Genomic DNA, 19120 nt, shown 5'->3' on the forward strand with positions numbered 1-19120 from the left:
AGTGGTTTTCAAACTGAGCCCTAGGGTTTCCCTGCCATTTGTTAAGGCCTTTTTAATAAGCGAGGGACCAGGGCTCAGGTCTGCAGGAGTCTCTTGGGGCCCTCACTGCAATTCAACCAGTGCAATTTCTAATTCAATTTCTAATTTTTTTGAGATCTGAAAAAAAGACTTAAAAAGTCATAAACAACTCTACTTTTTTTTTTTTTTAATCTCTTTTAGGACTTTGATGTGAGATTCCACTTAAGGAAATATGTCGCTAAGGATTTTGAAAACTGTTGTCCAAAACACAAGACCCTACTGAAGAAGCTATGAGATAAAGTCTTTGTCTTGACTTGAAAGCGCTCCAGGCAGGGTTTGGGGAGCCATTTGCTCATGGGAAAGTTGCCTCCTTGGTTCTCAAAGACCCAGAGACTAATGGGGACTGGGAAATTTAGGTTTCTTAGAAACCAGGGGTAGGGGATAGTCAAGAGTGAGGGGAGTTGAAGGAATGATGGGTCAAGTTGGTTCATGCTCCAGTGTTTGTTATCAAATCACTGGAAAGGTAAAACTGGAAATGGTTTGAGCTGAAGCTGAAACCTAACAGGAGAACCATTGAGATACCCCCACTGCACACCGGCAAAGGACATTTCTTCCTCTGCGGTTGCTAGGGTGATGTGCATCTTTGGCAGTCTACAGAGGGAGATGATTCCCGTGAATTCTTGTCTCATTTGTATCTTACAAGCAGAACCAGAGGACAAAAACTCAGTTCAAAGTAGAACACAAGAAGTGCAGCATTTGGGGTCCAGCTTTCCTTCTGGTCTCTGAAATGGAGTGTGTGAGGTTTCTTAAAACTGGACTCAGGTATGCTCTGCCTCCAGCCTCAGCTAAAGAGTCAGCTCTTCCTTTCAAAAAGGGACAACTGATCCCTTGAGAAAGTTGTGGCCTTTGTTTAGGAGTCTTTTCTGATTTTGTCTGTCATGCACAAGATCAACACTGAGGCTGGATGAATACTTGGAGCAAATGAGTCGTTATATGTGAAAGGAAATCTAACATTTACCAAATGCATCCTTTATGCAGGGATTCAAAGCAGGTCAGTCTGATGGCAAAGTGTATGTTCTAGCCACCATAGCATGCCATTGAGATCATTTAGACACTGTGAATTGCATATGAGTGTTCAGTATTATTATTATTGTTCTCTTAGTGTTTGAGAGGGCATAAAACTATGGTTCTCAGAGAAGAATGAGGCTGTATTTTAAAAATGATTTTACTATGCCTTCTCCAAAAGAGATTTAAATTAGTTCAGAATAAAAAACATGGAGCTAATAACACTCTGAACCATTAACCCAAGAGTGAGATGACAAGAACCAAGTCATACAAGGGAGCCAGGAAGTATTTCTAAATCAGAAAATGTAGGCTAGATAGCCACTTGTCCTGACTCCCAAGAGTCCACTGTGAGTATCTTTTCCAAAGCCTGTGTTCAGCAATATAACATTAGAAGTGGCAATGGTGGGGCTATTTACACCATAGAAATCGGCAGATGTTTCAAACTGGGAGCTTTTTTCTCCAGGTGAACTGGTTGTTAGACATTTGCCAGCACACCATTTGGCTAACAAACGCTACTACAAGCTAGTATGATGTGCTTTTGGCATTTGGCTCTGCTGTCCAAGGAGTGCTGGCTCCCAACTCCCTGCATTCAAGGGGAATGTTTCATTGTGATTGCTGGTGGCAATGGTAATGGCATCACGCAGTTGGGTGAGTAGCTAAGATGAGAAGCATTGTTTCAGGGACTCTTTGCTTTCAAGGAACACTGACTCCAAAGTTAATGGAGTTAACTTAAATTAACTCCATTCAAGTTAATTTAAGCAAAAAGAGAAAGCCATCAGAAGGATATGAGTGTGTCTCAAAGAACCCAAGGATACATTCCTGGGTCCTAAGAATGGCTGGAACCAGCAATTAGAAAGCCCTCAGACAGGAAGACTCTCTCTCCACTCTCTGTCTCCCTCTCTCTCTGACCTATGCATATTCTCATCTGCTTCTCTCTGGGTATCTGCTTCATTTTTGCTTTCTGCAGACTCCATTTCTCAGTTCTACTTCCATGTGGACCCGATATAGTCTTCCCAGTCTTGATCAGTTTCCAGCTTAAGTACTCCCAGGAGGCCAGCTAGAACTCCTGTATTTCAGTAATCTCTTCTTAAAAAAGAATCTGATTGGCCCAGCTTGGATCAGGTAGTCATCCCTGATCTAACCAGCTGTGGTTGAGGGGATAAGGTCTCTTGCAAGGACACTGAGAGAAGGCTCCCTGGGATAGCACAAGGCGAGGCAGAAAGATGAGTTGACTAAGTGTCTGCGATTAGCATGCATTCGTGTCCCTTGGTGGTAGCACCAATGCTAAAGGATGAGGATACCAAGTTCTGGAAGACACGACACACCATATTTGTTATTCTCCTCTGAATGTGCGTAATCATTTCCTTGCATGAAGAATGACTTGTATTAAATAAGCACTGAACTCTGTTCTTTTTTTTTTTTTTTTTTTTTTTGGATGGAGTCTCACTCTGTTGCCCAGGCTGGAGTGCAATGGCGCGATCTCAGCTCACTGCAATCTCTGCCTCCCAAGTTTAAGCAATTCTCCTGCCTCAGCCTCCTGAATAGCTGGGATTACAGGCTTGCACCACCATGCCCGGGTAATTTTTGTATTTTTAGTAGAGACAGGGTTTCTCCATGTTGTCCAGGCTCATCTAAAACTCCTGGCCTCAAGTGATCCACCCACCTTGGCCTCCCAAAGTGCTGAGATTACAGGCTGAACTCTGTTCTTAAGCTTTAATGTTCATGTTTCTGGTTATATAGTCTATATGAAAGGAAAGAGGATAATAGTGGGAAATGGGGAGAAGAAAGAGAACCACAGCAGCGAGGAACCATGGCCATGCAGAGAAAATAGCAAACAGTCCTGTGGCTTGTGGCTTGAGCGCTGTCTCTAGAGGGTCAGCATGGAATTTGGCCAAAACAGATATAAGTCAGATTTAGGTCTCAAGCATTGAGGCCTGATGCAGCATTTATTTATTTATTTAGAGACAGGGTCTCTGACGCAGACTGTAGTGCACTGCTGCAACCTCAGTTCACTGCAATCTCAGCCTCCTGGGCTCAAGCTATTCTCCCACCTCAACCTCATGAATAGCAGGGACTATAGGCACGCACCGCCACACCCGGATAATTTTTTGTATTTTTAGTAGAGGCAGAGTTTTGCCGCATTGCCCAGGCTGGTCTTGAACTCCTGAGCTCAAGCAATCCACTTGCCTCAGCCTCCCAAAGTGCTGGAATTACAGGTGTGAGCCACTGCACCTGGCCTGATGCAACATTTACAGATGAGGAGACTCTTATTGTGATTGCGCTATTTGCCCAGTTTCCCACACTGATAAAATAGGCAATAGTTTAAGGAGAAAGAATCTGGGCCACCTTGGGTGTGCGGTCTCCTAGGACTCTGAGCAGGGCACCTTTTCCTGGGGAATGGTGGGGGAGGTGTGGTTGTGCTGAGCAGTGTAAAGATATTGATGTGTGACATACGCCGCTATGTTTGCAATACAGACATCACGATCATTGATGTAATTTATTGCACACTGCTTCAAATGCTGTTCATACATAATTTCTAATCCTTGCTACAATCTTGCAGCATGGATGCCTGTGTTACCATCTTCAGATAGACAGCTGGGGGTCTCCAGAGAGCCAGAGCTGCCCAGTTGGCACACAGGAGGGCCAGGAATGGGATCTCTCTCTCTGGCTTTAAAGCCCATCCTCCTCCTTTTTAAATTTTTTTACTTTTATTTTTATTTTTTTGCCACATGACACCCCCAGAAACAGAGTCAGACATGAGAAAAGGGATCAAATGCATAGCCATCCACAGACTTCCTGAAAAAAGAAAAGAAGGACTGTTTTAAGGACTTCTTTTCTTTTTTTTTTTTTTTGAGACGGAGTCTCGCTTTGTTGCCCAGGCTGGAGTGCAGTGGCGCGATCTGGGCTCACTGCAAGCTCCGCCTCCCAGGACTACAGGTGCCTGCTACCTCGCCCGGCTAGGTATTTTTTTTGTATATATATATATATTTTTTAGTAGAGACGGGGTTTCACCGTGTTAGCCAGGATGGTCTCGATCTCCTGACCTCGTGATCCGCCCGTCTCGGCCTCCCAAAGTGCTGGGATTACAGGCTTGAGCCACCGCGCCCGGCCAGGACTTATTTTCATTAGGATTTCATTCATGACTTATTTTCATTTCAGCTTCTATGTGGTGATGAATATTTACCTTATTTGAAGCTGCTGTTGTCAAAAGTTATCTAGAACAGGTAATGTGAGTCCTTCGGAGATCTCTCTTTGAAAATGAAAATAGAAACAACACACACCGGGGCCTATAGGAGGGAGGAGGGAGGAGGGAGAAGATCAGGAAAAATAACTAATGGGAACTGGCCTTAATACCTAGGTGACAAAATCATCCGCACAATGAACCTCCATGATACAAGTTTACCTATGTTACAAACCTGCACATGTATCCCTGAACTTAAAAGTTAGAAAAAAGAAAAAAATGGAAAATATATGTACATACATACTTTGTATCTTTGAGTAATTGGTTCCTAATGACAAACATTTCCTTCCTCCAATTCAGTTCAGTGGACAGGACAGGTCTAGGCAGGAGAGCTGCAGATAGGGTGAAGGCGGCACCAGGTGGAAGAGCCCTGGGAAGTGCAATGGTGAACAAAACCACTTCCGGGGTCATTGGCTGCAGGAGCAAAGCAAAGCAGAGTGTTCATTGTGATGTGTCATGGAGAATGATTTGCTGTGCATTTACCTTTTTAGCCCGTCTGCTTCCCCTGTGAGTAGAACTACAAGACACACCTTTTTGGATTTTGAAGAACAGAGAAGCCTTTTAGGTGCGTTGTCCAGAAAACCAAGAAAAAGCTCTAGCAGTTTGTTGCTCTGAACTTTGAAATCTTCGCAGTTGGATGTCACCATATTCTCATGTGTGTGAGAGTCTAGGTATTCTGTATATATTGTTAAGATCACAGGAGAACCAATCTGTGTGATTTGGAAGCCATTTCAACCAGAGTCAGATATTTTAGGAAATATTAAAAATCCTCACTTGGAAATGAATTTTTTAATATCACGTTTAAAAAATTGTGGTAAATACATATAACATAAAATCCACCATTTTAATCATTTCTAAGCGTACAGGTCAGTGGCACTAAGTACATTCATTTGGTTGTGCAACCATCACCCCCCAACATCTCCAGAACTTTTTTCATCTACCCAAACTGAAACTTGGTATTTCTTTTTCTTTTTTCTTTTTTTTTTTTTTTTTTTTTTGAGATGGAGTCTCGCTCTTTTGCCCAGGCTGGAGTGCAGTGGCGCATCAGCTCACTGCAAGCTCCGCCTCCCGGGTTCACACCATTCTCCTGCCTCGGCCTCCAGAGTAGCTGGGACTACAGGCGGCCACCACTGCGCCCAGCTAATTTTTTGTATTTTTAGTACAAATGGGGTTTCACTGTGTTAGCCAGGATAGTCTCGATCTCCTGACCTCGTGATCTGCTCACCTCAGCCTCCCAAAGTGCTGGAATTACAGGTGTGAGCCACTGCGCCTGGCCGAAACTTGGTATTTCTTACAATAACTTGTTTTCTTTCCTTCCCTACAACCCTTGACAACCCCCATTTTTTTTTTTTTTTTTTTTTTTTTTTTTTTTTTTTTTTTTTTGTGAGACAGAGTGTTGCTCTGTCACCCAGGCTGAAGTTTAGTTGCATGGTCTTGGTTCACTGCAATCTCTGCCTCCCAGACTCAAGAGATTCTCCTGCCTCAGCCTCCTGAGTAGTGGGGATTACAGGTGCTCGCCACCACAGCTGACTAACTTTTGTAATTTCTTATTGGAGATGGGGTTTCACTGTGTTGGCCAGGCTGGTATGGAACTCCTGACCTCAGGTGATCCACCCACCTTGGCCTCCCGAAGTGCTGGAGTTACAGGTGTGAGCCACCGTGCCCGGCCCTTGGCAACTACCATTCTACTTTCTTTCTTTTTTAAATTTTTTTTTGAGATGGGGTCTCGCTCTGGCCCCCAGGCTGGAGTGCAGTGGCAGGATGTCAGCTCATTGCAATCTCTGCCTCCCAGGTTCAAGCAATCCTCCCACCTCAGCCTCAGTAACTGGGACCACAGGGACGTACCACCATGCCTGGCTAATTTTTGTGTGTTTTTGTAAAGATGGGGTTTTACCATTTTGCCCAGGCTGGTCTTGAACTCCTGAGTTCAAGTCATCTGTCCACCTCAGCCTCCCAAAGTGCTGGGATTACAGGCGTTGAGCCACTGTGCCTGGCCTACTCGCTCTATGTATAAATCTGACTAAGTATCTCATGTGGTATTTGTCCTTTTGTGACTGGCTTATTTCACTCAATGTCCTTAAGGTTTCCCCATGATATAGCATGGCTCAGAATTTCCTTCCTTTTTAAGGTTGAATAATGTTCCATAGTATGTATCTGCCACATTCTGTTTATCCATTCATGCAAAAATTGTCCAACGATATGAACATTTAGGTTGTTTCCACCTGGAAATACATTTCAATTTTATTTAATTTTATTTAATTTTATTTTTGAGACAGAGTCTTGGTCTGTTGCCCAGGCTGGAGTGCAGTGGCGTGATCTTGGCTCACTGCAACCTCCACCTCCCAGGTTCAAGTGATTCTCCTGCCTCAGTCTCCTAAGCAGCTGGGATTACAGGCATGCACCACCACACGCAGCTAATTTTTGTATTTTTAATAGAGACGGGGTTTCACCATGTTGGTCAGGCTGGTCTTGAACTCCTGACCTCACGATCTGCCTGCCTCGGCCTCCCAAAGTGCTGAGATTACAGGCGTGAGCCACTACACCCAGCCTCAAAATGTTTTAGCTGACAACAAATACTAATTACTGATTCATAGAGACAACTGTTTTAAGTTTGCATATAGGACTGTCAAATATAGTTTGATAGCAATGCTGTTTCATAGATCGAGGGTCCAAACACCCCATATAGGATTGTCATCAGGTTCCTCATATCTAGATATCATATCTAGATCTAAAGCAAGTTGGGGTAAAACATTCTATTGGAATAGATTCTGTCATTTAAATATACTTGATTGCTAATTACAGATTGTTCCTACAGTAACCAACCCTCTGCCAATTCATAGAAAGTAAAAGGTGTGTTATGGCAAAAACAGGATTGATGATCTAGGATCACGTATCCTTGAAACTTACATGGTTTTAATTGAGTCTTTGACAAAATTACACTGCTATACCAGAGTCAGGCTGCAAGAATAACTGACTGTGGTCAGGGGCACATTTGCCAAGTGTGTTCTAACATAACAGAGAGTGTTTTCGCTGTGTTGGGAAAGAGAAACAATTTCCATTTGGATTTGCAAATTGCTATTCCTGTCTAAAGGAGCAAACTGATAACGTTCCCAATCTCCTTTTAGGAATTTTGGGGAACACAGAGCTCACAGGCAGAGGTACTCAGAGAGAGACACAAAGCCACAATCATGTAGAAGAAAAAGCCAACCCTGAAATGGTAAATTATTGACAGCTGGGCATTCGGCGGAGCGCACTGAAAGGAAAGTAGGCACTCTGCTGTAACCACAACAGATGCAGCCTGTTTCTAAAATCCAAGGCCAGGAGGCAGGTATTTTCTGCAATTAATAATAATGACATTGATATCAGGAAGTAACCATTCTGGCACAGACTGGAAGGGAACAAGAACAGCCTGGGACACAGAGATCGCAGAGGCTGGATAATGTGAGAAGAAAATGAGTCCCTACGGGATGAGACAAAGGCAACTCCTTGTCACATCTGACTAAGGGGTTTCACCAGTTCCTTAATGCCGGGAGACTGGAAGTTAATATCAGAAGCAGCCTGTTCATACTTCTTATTGTTGTTTGTAGGATTATGTTCACGCTAACTGCATAATGAAGCATGTGTAACTGTCATTCTATGGCGCACAGTCATTGATTGGCAACCAATGTTTCTGTTGTCTTCATACTGCCCTGAGTTAGGGAGCCTCTTCAGGGGTTCCCGGAGACTGATCTGTGAAGCAGCTGGAACCTTCTGACTTCTGCAGGCCCCATTCTGGTTCCTGAACATTGTCCTAAGGGAAGACATTCCTAGCATGAAGTACTCCTGTCTGCGTGTGCTACGTGTGACTCAGCTCTTGTTTTCAGAGTTGATAGTAGATCCAGTTTACCGCCTTGATATATTTATAGGTTCTATTATCCTTTTTGGTTTTTCCAGTGCTTTCTTGATGCTCTCACAGATCTCAGGAGATGTAACACAGGAGTAGGGAGACATACACAGTACCAAGAACTGAGTTCCTCCAGTGGCTTTTCTCTGAATAGAAAGAGAAGGGAAAGAAAACAAGAAGAGAGAAGGCATAGAAACATGTTTTTTTGGCCAGGTGCAGTGGCTCACACCTGTAATCCGAGTACTTTAGGAGGCTGAGGCGGGTGGATCATGAGGTCAGGAGTTCAAGAGCAGCCTGGCCAAGATGGTGAAACCCCATCTCTACTAAAAATACAAAAATTAGCCAGGTGTGGTGGTGGGCATCTGTAATCCCAGCTATTTGGGAGGCTGAGGCAGGAGAATCGCTTGAACCCAGGAGGTAGAGGTTGCAGTGAGCCGAGATTGCACCACTGCACTCCAGCCTGGGCTACAGAGTGAGATTCTGTCTCACAAACAAACAAACAAACAGAAAAAAAGAAACTTTTCTTTTTTCCTAGGGAGCTAGGCTAGTCATGATTAGACTAGTGATGGGAGCTGAAGAGACACCATTCGCACTGCCTGGACACAGCAGCCTGGGCACAGGGCCAGAGGGCACCCATCTGGCTGCAGGCCCACAGGTGCCCCGTGAGGTACATCCCTTCAAGCTTAGTAAAGCATGTATTCTTTTGAATTGTCTAGATCCTCCCTCCAATGTTTACAGACCCTGGTGCAGAGAAATTGCTTTGCTAAGAGGACATGGGTTACTTTTCTCTGCAAATTCTTTTTTTGGGGGAATGGGAAGGAAGGGCTTAGGAAAGATGGGTAAGGTTAGGCTTATGTTCTGCAGTGACTGCTAACTGCCTTTTAGTTTTAGTTGATGGCTCTGTGGCCTGGCTTCTGAGACACGGAATCACTCTAGTTCCTCAAGTTCAGAGTCACCACTGGTTTTCTGGATCGCTTCAGATGGGCCCTTTCTCTTAGCCTCTGTTTTGACATTGGTAAACTAGAAAATTCCAGGCCATTTCTTTGTGTGTTCTTCATGAGGATATAGGACAACCATTAAGGCTGTGTTCTAGAAAATAAAACACTTACTTTGGGTAAGAGAGTCTAGATTTAATTTTCTGTGATGATTTCATAGATTCAGAAGGCAACTTGGAACATTTTTGCTTTGGTCCCCTCTATTCTGTACGACACAACTCCCATCCAGAGTCAAGTCTCCCCAACCCACCCCATGACACTTGGCTGTTTCCATCAGCCTTTGTTGAAGTATCTTGTCAAGTCTAAATCTTAGACCTTTAGGTTCTTGTGCACCCCATTCAAAAATGATTCTATGTAGATGTGACTGTAATTAAACCTGCTTTTCCTTTACAATGTTGTGAGATTGACATCTGAGCAGTGTAAGTCCTTATTTTTCCCTTGACAGATTATTTTCTTTATTCAGATAAAGCCTGTGTTCTATTTTGAATGCTGGGAGAATGGAGATTTTCTTTTTTCCTTTGGAGTTTGAAGCAATTAGAGCCGCAAATGAATTTTTCACATTAAGAGGGATGTTTTGTCTTCCGATCTGCACCTGCTCAACCCCATTTCCAGTTATTTGGAGGTTGTTGCACTAAAGAAGAGGAAATACTTATGCTGGGATGGAGGGAATCACTAATGGCTAATCAATAACTGTGGAGTTTTTCAAAACTCTAAAGAGACTCGGCACAGTGTTCGGATAAACAGTGGGATCATTGAGTGGTGGTTTCCCTGGTGTGGGGTTCCTGGAAAGATCCAGAATTGATCATCAAACATCTCCACTTACATGTCTTTTAGTCATTTAAAATTCAATAACAAATTTATTATTCTCCCTCACCTCTCTGCCTGCCCCCAAACTTACTTCTTCTGTATCTCCTCCAGGCTTTGTTAAGGTTGTTTAACATCCACAGTCTCAGAGCCAGAGAGTCCTAGTCTCTCCTTCCTCACCCTCTAGCATGGACACAGGTTAGCTTCTTACTCAATATCCATTCCTTCCCTCTCCTATTGCTCACAGTGCCCAGATTTCAATTTATGGAATTACTCCTCTCCCACCTGCCTCCCTGGGTATTTGCTACACAGTTGCAGCAGAATTTACCCCTAGTCCACTTGGTGGACCCTGATTAGTCCAAGGCTTTTGAACAAATCCTTTAATGGTTTCATCTCTCTTGCCATGGAAATTGTCTTAGAGGTTGGCCCACATCATTCATTGTGTGGCCCTCCCCTGGCCCTGAGATTGGTTCTGACTGGTCCAAACAGAGTAAATGCATGGCTTTTGTGTGATGGTTGGAGAAAGGAAAACCTCTTTTTTTGCTTTGAAGAAGGTGATGCACAAATATGAGGTTGGGACAAGCTCAGCCCTTTGACTACCATGAAGAAACCCAGTAGGAGGACACAGCCCATCACTGAGGGAGGCAGAGCCCAGTGCATCACAGAGAAAAAGAGTCAGGGCCCAAGGTCCCTCTCAGTGAAGCACATCTGAAGCCCACTTTACTGCTGCACTCTTCCCATCACATGAGCAAACCAGTTTTCTTTATTGCTTATGCCAGTTTGTGTTGAGTGTTCTGGTAATCAAAAGTATCCTTGGCTAATATATACCCTCGGTCATTTATAACAACCTCCCGATTTTGCTTCTTTCATAAATCTCAAGTTCAACCTGTCTCTACTATCCTTAGTGTCACTGGATAGTCACTATCTTATTTATTGGGACCCAACTTAATTTTAAATAACAGCTTTACCATTGAGAAACTTTCTAAGAATGCAGAAGCCCAGTAATTCAGAGATTAGAAAGCTGACTGAGGACCCCCCAAATGATCATGTATGGGAGTGTTTTATATCCCACGGGCAGGTCTTCTGTAAATAAGGCCCTTCCAGAGCTCATTCTATGCTGGCTTCCCAGCATCATCCTCCCTGCCCCTTGCTTCATGCCACATGCTGCAGTCACACTGTGTTTTTTGCAGTTTCTCAAGTCCCAAATTCTTTTAAGACTTGTTATTTTTTTAATTCCGTTGTATATTCTTATTGTCGTGTTTGGAAAGAAGTCCCTCCCTCTTCCACCGAAAAGAGTGCCAGTCACCCTGCAGCCCCTGTGGAACCTGGGAAGCTTCAGTCTGCCAAACTGGGACAGATGATGCAATTGATAGGGCTGAGTAGGACCAGGGATGAGACTAAGCTGACTCTAAGCCTAACCCAAGCTGTTGAGTCAATGCACAGATTGATAGACAGGTGTAGACAGGGCTTGGGAGCTATCAGAAATCTAGACAGGCCAGGGGTCAGAGCCAGAGGGTCTAGCAGAATGATATGGTTTGGCTGTGTTCCCACCCAAATCTCATCTTGAACTGTAGCTCCTACAATTCCCACATGTTGTGGGATGGACCAAGTGGGAGGTAATTGAATCATAGGAGTGGGTCTTTCCCATGCTATTCTCATGATAGTGAATAAGTCTCACGAGATCTGATGGTTTTATAAAGGGGAGCTTCCCTGCACAAGATCTCTTCTCTTGTCTGCCGCCATGTAAGTAGTGCCTTTCACCTTCCACCATGATTGTGAGGCCTCCCCAGCCACATGGAACTGTGAGTCCATTAAACCTCTCTCTTTTGTAAATTGTCTTTATTAGCAGTGTGAAAACAGACTAATACACAGAGTCAACAGAAGTCATTCAACAGAGGCCTAGCTAATGGTGCTGCTGTACAGGAGATGCAAAACAGAGCCTGAATCCCAAAATTCCATGCTACAGGTGGGCAGCCCTGGGCCCAGCATGGTTAATTCTAAACAGGAGGCCAGGAGACAGGAAGAGAATCCTCTTCTTGATTGAGGGAGTGATAGGAAGATGCTGAAATGCATTTCAGCATTCATCTTAACCCAGCGGATGAAGGGGATGGCTTAGAAATCAGAATTGCGTGGGGAAGACTGCTCAGTTTTATTTCTTATTTTCAAAAGGAGTTTGTGAGGCCACTGCAGGTACCTCCCTCCAAGGAATCCTAGGATCTGGGGATGCGGAGATGGGAATATGGGATGTGTGTGTGTGTGTGTGTGTGTGTGTGTGTGTGTTTTCTTTTTTTCAAAGACAGGTTATTGGGTTCTGGTTCTGTGACCTGGACTGGAGTACAATGGTATAGTCATAGCTCACTGGAACCTCAAACTCCTAGGCTCAAGCAGTCCTCCCATCTCAGCTCCCCAAGTAGCTGGGACTGCAGGCACACACCACCATGCCTGGGAAAGTTTTGTTTTGTTTTGTTTTGAGAAAGAGTCTTGCTCTGTCACCCAGGCTGGAGTGCAGCGGCGTGATTTCGGCTCACTGCAACCTCTGCCTCCTGGGTTCAAGTAATTCTCCTGCCTCAGCCTCCTGAGTAGCTGGGACTACAGGCGCCCGCCACCATGCCCAGCTACTTTTTTGTATTTTTAGTAGAGACAGAGTTTCACCATGTTAGCCAGGATGGTCTTGATCTTCTGACCTCGTGATCTGCCCACCTCGGCCTCCCAAAATGCTGGGATTACAGGCGTGAGCCATCATGCCCAGCCAATGCCTGGGAAATTTTTAAATTTTTTGTAGAGACAGCATCTTGCTATGTTGCCCAGGTTGTTCTCGAACTCTGGGCCTGAAGTGATCCTCCCACCTCAGCCCCCCAAAGCGCTGGGATTACAGGTGGTGTGTGCCAACATGCCTGGCCAGGATGTGTATATTTTAAACAAGCTCGTCAAGTAATTCTGATGTTGCCTCTACTGCCCTTTGTGCTCCAGGATTGCCCTGGGGGGAGATCTTGCATCTGCTTGTATCATTTTTATTTATATTTTTATTTATTTATATATATATATTTTATTTATTTTTTTGAGACACTCTCACTCATGCTGGAGTGCAGTGGCATGATCTTGGCTCACTGTAGCCTCAACTGGGCTTAGGTGATTCTCCTACCTTGGCCTCCCAAGTAGCTGGGACCATAGGTGTGAGCTACCACACCTGGCTAATTTTTTGTATTTTTTGTAGAGATGGAGTTTTGATATGTTGCCCAGGCTGGTCTCAAATTCCTGGGCTCCACAATTTGCCTGCCTTAGTCTCTCAAAATGTTGGCATTACATGTGTGAGCCACTGTGCCCCGCCTGCTTGTATCTTTAGCTCTTCTGTCCCCATCTCCTCCCTATACTCATCTAACTATGCTCAGTCACTGCCTTTGCTTGTGCTATTTCAGAATGTTCTTTTCCATCTTGCCCTTCTGGTTACCCCATGCATCCTGCTCCTTCCTAGCATCCACTAAAGCATTCTACTCTGAATTCCATCTCCAAACTTTCTCTACACGCTTAACCCTGGGTTAAGCTCCACACTCCCTTTTGTCACCACAATAACTTGATACTCCCCTTCAGAACTCATATTTAGCCTTGTTGTTATTGTTTGTTTGCTTCCCTTCTGAAACCTTGAAGAGCCAAGACTATGCTTTTTCATCTTAGGAGCCATAGCTGTGCCTGCTGCATAGCAGGCTCAATGGCTGTGGAAGTGCATGGATACCCGTAAACAAATGGAATCAAATCGAACGAAGGCCAGAAGGGTGCTTTGTAATCCACAAGGTGCAGTAAAGGTGTACCATATTATTATTATTGCTAGTCAATAAGACAGAAACCTCTAAAAGTCTTCAAGTTCTACTTTCTCTTGGATACCTAGCTTGATTCTTCCCCAGACAGAATCAATGACTCCATTCTTGGAACTCCCTCAGTATGCTGCATTAGGCAGTTTTTTCCCAGGATGCTTTATGCAAATTACCATTTATATCTCATGTGCCAGTCTCCCTCACTAGACAGGAAAGTCCTTTAGGAGAGGGATGGGATGCATTAATCCTGGGGACCCTTCTCAGAACGCTCTTAAGTGCTTTGAACATTAATATTAGTTGACTTCCTGCCCTCTTCCCTCCCCAGGGCAAATATCTTCATCTGCACCCACCTTCTCCCCTTCCAGTCTCAGATGAAGCAGCCAGCCTCCTCTGTTCTATTCTCCTGTGCCCTGGGAAGTTGAAGATGAAAGTGGATCCTGTGCTCTCTTTAATCACTGGCAGCTAATGTGTCCATGCAACGGATAAATGCAAGAAATCTCTTCGCCTCCCTGAAGAGAGGCCTTCATGCTCATGCTGTCTTAGTAAAAAGGATGTGGAGAAACTGGGGACCCATTGGGAGAAGCAGGACAGAGAAGAGAAAAGGGGCTGTATTTAGGAGAGCACTTCCAGAGTAGCCAAGGGAACCGAGGAAGGATTTGCTGGCATCTGTGCAGCCCCGGAAGCATGCCTGACTGAGAAAAGACTGGGCCTGGGATTAGGTGGATTTAATTAGAACGGGCACAGCCTTGCTAGAGCAACCTCCGATGCTGACCTCTGTATCTGGCCTGAGATTTGGTGCTTGCCTGCGTTTAAGTACAGATACCTTGGTTTTTGATCCTGTCTGCTTGTCGGGAGGTAGTGCTGTTTTCCTCAAGTGTTAGGCCTGTGTGGCTACGGAGAACTGGTGACTGTCCAGGGAGGAGGCAGTGGCTGGAGGGGAAGGGCCACATTCCCAAGGCCTTTGTCACAAATAGAACCCAGAGCCTCCGGGATGGCAGGGGAGGCAGGAGTTGGCCGGCACTGCAGGGCATCTCAGGACTCTGGGGCAGGAAGGAACCTTAGAGCCTACACAGTACACTGTTTAATGGATAAGGACACTTGCAGGTGAGACCCGGAGAGCTTAAGTGATTTACCCAAAGTCATTCAGAGAAGCAGGACCTCAAGAAAAGACCCGGGCTTAGCCCACAGCTTGAGCTTTGCCCACACCACTGCAGCCCAGGTATCTGTGCAGACAAATGCACTTCATGGAGGTCAACCCAAGGGCCTCCCTCCATCCTCGAGGGCCAAGAGTCCACGGATGGGTCAGGGGAGAAGCTTACTTGGACCAGAAAGACATGAGGGTGGGTGAGGGAGGGGGCCACCCTTTGCTCCAGTGGGTTAGTGCTCATCTATCTTACCCAGCAATTTATTAGCTCAGTTCTATTACCATGGGCTAATTGTCTACTCATGATGAATAGGGCTGCTTTCCTCCTCTCCTCTGCCTGCCCCTTCCCTCCTCCCTCAATCCCTCCTCCGTTCCTTGTTTTCCCCCTCCCTCTCTGCCTCCCTCCTGGTTTCTTTCTTGAACACCACTCTTATGGTGGACATTGTGCACTGTGGCTCCAGAGTTGAAAAAGATCCATTTCTGTTCTCCAGGAACACACAGTAAAGAGGGGAGGAAATGAGCAGGGGGTTGGGTGCTGTTCGGGGACGAGTCTTGTACTCAGGGGTAATACAAGAGAATTTCTAAGATAGCTCTGGAAAGAAAACGAGATGCCCTTAAGGCCACCTTCACTATTCACTCTGAGAACCCCTTCCATATGGTGCCTGCACACATAGATACATTTTCCTCTCTTCGTTGATGCCTCCTTGAATTTATTTATTGTTTGACCTTCCTCAAACTTTCATCTACATTCAGGCCTTTTTACAAACAACAAGCAAGCTGAAAGACCATGCACACAGACACTCCCGTGTGGAATGACTGCCCCATGCAAATACATGTGACCCCACAAACATTCGAGGGTACAGATGTACACAAAGGATGGTCTGGATATGTACGCAAGTTGATGCTTGCACATAGATATGAGCAGAACTACATAAACACACATGTAAATGCATGTATGAAAAAAAGCTGTATCAATATGTGCTGAAAGATTTTTGGCTTGAGGAAAGTCATTTCAGTGCTTTGTTAAAACAATGACAACAAAACAGACTTGAGGCAGCTCGGCCAGCTTTCGAGTGATTTATAACTCTGATTGCCTTGACTTTGACGGCAGAGTTCATTCAGAGAAAACACTTGGGGAAAAGCAGGGGACATAAAAAAAATCAGTAGACACCTGGTTGATCCTCTCAGAGGAGAGAAATCCAGAGTGCATGGCTTCATCTGGGGTCCCTTGGTGCTTCGTACAAATCTCTGCTAGAAACCCTTCTCTGTGTTGCAACTACTGGTTCATCAAATCGTTTTTCCCACTAGACTGCAGGCTCCTTAGAGGCAACCTCAGTGTGGGAGTCATCTTGATGTTCTCAGCCCCGAGCGCAGTTCCTGACAGTAGAGGTTCAATAAATGTTTGTTGACCTAGAGGATTAATTGCTCTAACTAAAATGAGTAGACAGGGAGCACACAAGGCCACTCCTTAATTTTGGTGTTTTTCCCTTTGTGTTAGTCTGTTTTGCACTACTCTAAAGGAATACCTGGGTGATTTATAAAGAAAAATGGTTTCTTTGACTCATGGTTCTGTGGGCTGCAGGCATCTGCTTGGCCTTCGGTGAGGACCTCGGGAAGCTTTTACTTATGGCAGAAGGCAAAGGGAGCCAGCGTGTCACATGGCGAGAGAAGGCACAGGAGGCGGGGGGAGGTGTCACGCTCTGTTAACCAGCTCTCATTGATCTAATAGAGTGAAAACTCACTCATTTCCCTGAGGATGACACTAAGATGTACATGAAGCTTCTGCCCCTGTGACCCAAACACCTCCCACTAGGTCCCATCTCCAATAGTAGAAATCAAATTATGACATCAGATTTGAAAGGGACAAATTTCCAAACCATATCTCCCTCTATCTCAGTGTGGAAGGTAGCATGGTTGGGATCCCTGAGCCTTTATTTCAACCTCTGTTCCTCTAGAGTCCCTATTATTCTACAGTCTGGGAAGCTAAGAATGACACTCCCGAACTCCCTTGCAGCTACATCTCTGGTTGTGACGTACATGATATCAACCAGCTACACTAGGGGGAGACTTGAATTTGGAGCTGAGAAGGGTAGGGGACTGGATTGCAGCAATGCGGGGTGGCTCTGGATTCATTGGTTGTAGTGGTAGCTTTCTGATTGGATTAGGAATATCCTGATTGTGGCAGGAAACTTAGTGCTACAGTTCTGTGCTGTAATTTTGGGAGTTGCTTCTGGTAGCTTAGTGATATGGTTTGGCTGTGTCCCCACTCAAATCTTGTCTTGAATTGTTGTTCCCATAATCCCCATGTGTCATGAGAGGGACCCAGTGGGGGTAATTTAATCATGGGGACAGTTACCTCCATGTTGTTCTTATGATAGTGAGTGAGTTCTCGCGAGATCTGATGGTTTTATAAGGGGCTTCCCCACACACACTTCACTCTGCACTTCTCCTTCCTGCCATCATGTGAAGAAGGATGTATTTGCTTCACCTTTCACCATGATTGAAAGTTTCTTGAGGCCTCCCCAGCCCTGCTGAACTATGAGTCAATTAAACTTCTTGTAAGTAAGTTTTTATTAGCAGTGTGAGAATGGACTAATACGCTCAGTGTAGAGTCTATCTTCAATACAGTGAGCCATGCATATGATTCTTTGTTGTAAATCCCTTCCTGTTAAAACTGGGGAAAGTAGATTGTGCTTTTTATGAATTATCCTGATGAATACACAATCACAGGGACAGGTGCCATCAGTGCCTGCATTTTAGGGAAGCCAGAGTGTTCGTGTATCCATTAGCCTTCTCATTAGTGTGTCCATGTGGAAAAGTTATAAGAGGTACAAAGACCACCCCTCTTCTTACATAATACAATCTGCCTTATGCTATTGGAGGTTCATCAATGAGAAAGACCAGTTTGCTTAAAGTCTGGAATTGGAGAGACAGCAGGAAAGCTAGCAGCTAGGATGCAGCCCCAGTATGACTGCAACAGAAAATGGCAGTCAGCCACACAGTGGGAGCCACAGCAGGCAGGCATGCAGGAGAGTGGTTTGGACTGAATGTTCCCTCCCAAATTCACTTCTTGAGGCCCTAGTTCCCAAAGTGGTGGTGTTTCAAGATGGGGCCTCTGGGACGTAATTGGGTGTGGAGGAGGTCATAGGGTAGAACCCCCATGGTGGGACTGGTGTCCTTATAAAGAGATGACCTAACCAGAGCTCACTTCTGCCTCTGCTCTGTGAGGATACAGAGAGAAGACGACTGCCTACAAGCCAGGAAGCAACCCTCACCAGACATTGGATCTGCAGGCACCTTGATCTTGGACTTCCCAGCCTCCAGAATTAGGAGTAGCAAATGTTTCTCGCAATATAAGGAGAATATGGACAGAAAACAAACAGACAATTAAATATATAATACATCAGGTCATTTCACTGATAGTTTAATAATGTACTTTTGCCTCCATTTTTCAGGGAGTTTGAAAGGACCTTGTGGGCAAAGGTCTACCATTTTGTGAACCTTATAATGACCAGCACTAGATGCACAGTAAATAATAGATCCATGCTTGTTTGCTTATTACTTGAGGTTGGCTGAACTTGCATGGCAAGATAGAGGGATACAAAAATTAGGCTTTGTTTACATAAACCCAAATGCTATGGACAACTGGCCTCTCACTGGGGTGGAAGTCACATCTCTAAGATTCCTTCCAGCACCAAGATCTATGATTTTTTTTCTTGTGAAGCACCATGATTGTTTTAAAAATCAAATGGTACAAATATAAGCTGAACATATATAACATTTATTTCATCATGACTTGGTTAAGGAACAATATAAAAAGGAAAGAGAAGAAATGTTATTAAAGTCTTATAAGCACTATCCCAAATGGACTACTCTAAGATGTTCTATTATTCCATACTCTCCCCTTTAAAATGGATTTTTCCCCTACAAACCTGCATAAATATTGCTTTATAGCCATTTTCTTTGTATATCTATATATCATTAAAACTTTATTGCTTTAATACAAAATTGTATGTTTCTTCTGATTACAACCAAGCAAAATTATGTGTGCACATGGACAAGGGCCAGAAGAGAAAAAGCAAAAGGGAAGTCAGTTATTGGGTGAAGGTTGTGAGGCTAAGGGTAGTTCTTTTTTTCTCCTTTAGATGTTTCTTCAGTGCG

General features: G+C 44.5%; 1 long non-coding RNA gene across 1 annotated transcript; it reads left to right on the forward strand.

Annotated features, from left to right (window-relative positions):
• The first annotated feature begins 1329 nt into the window (after positions 1-1329).
• On the forward strand, positions 1330-7868 carry LOC126961124 (uncharacterized). Its single transcript, XR_007728192.1, has 3 exons — positions 1330-2660; positions 4816-4889; positions 7450-7868. It is a non-coding gene; the product is annotated as an uncharacterized LOC126961124 (long non-coding RNA).
• Positions 7869-19120: the final 11252 nt, after the last annotated feature.

The sequence above is a fragment of the Macaca thibetana genome, chromosome 8, assembly GCF_024542745.1.
Source record: "Macaca thibetana thibetana isolate TM-01 chromosome 8, ASM2454274v1, whole genome shotgun sequence".
Lineage (NCBI taxonomy): Eukaryota > Metazoa > Chordata > Mammalia > Primates > Cercopithecidae > Macaca > Macaca thibetana.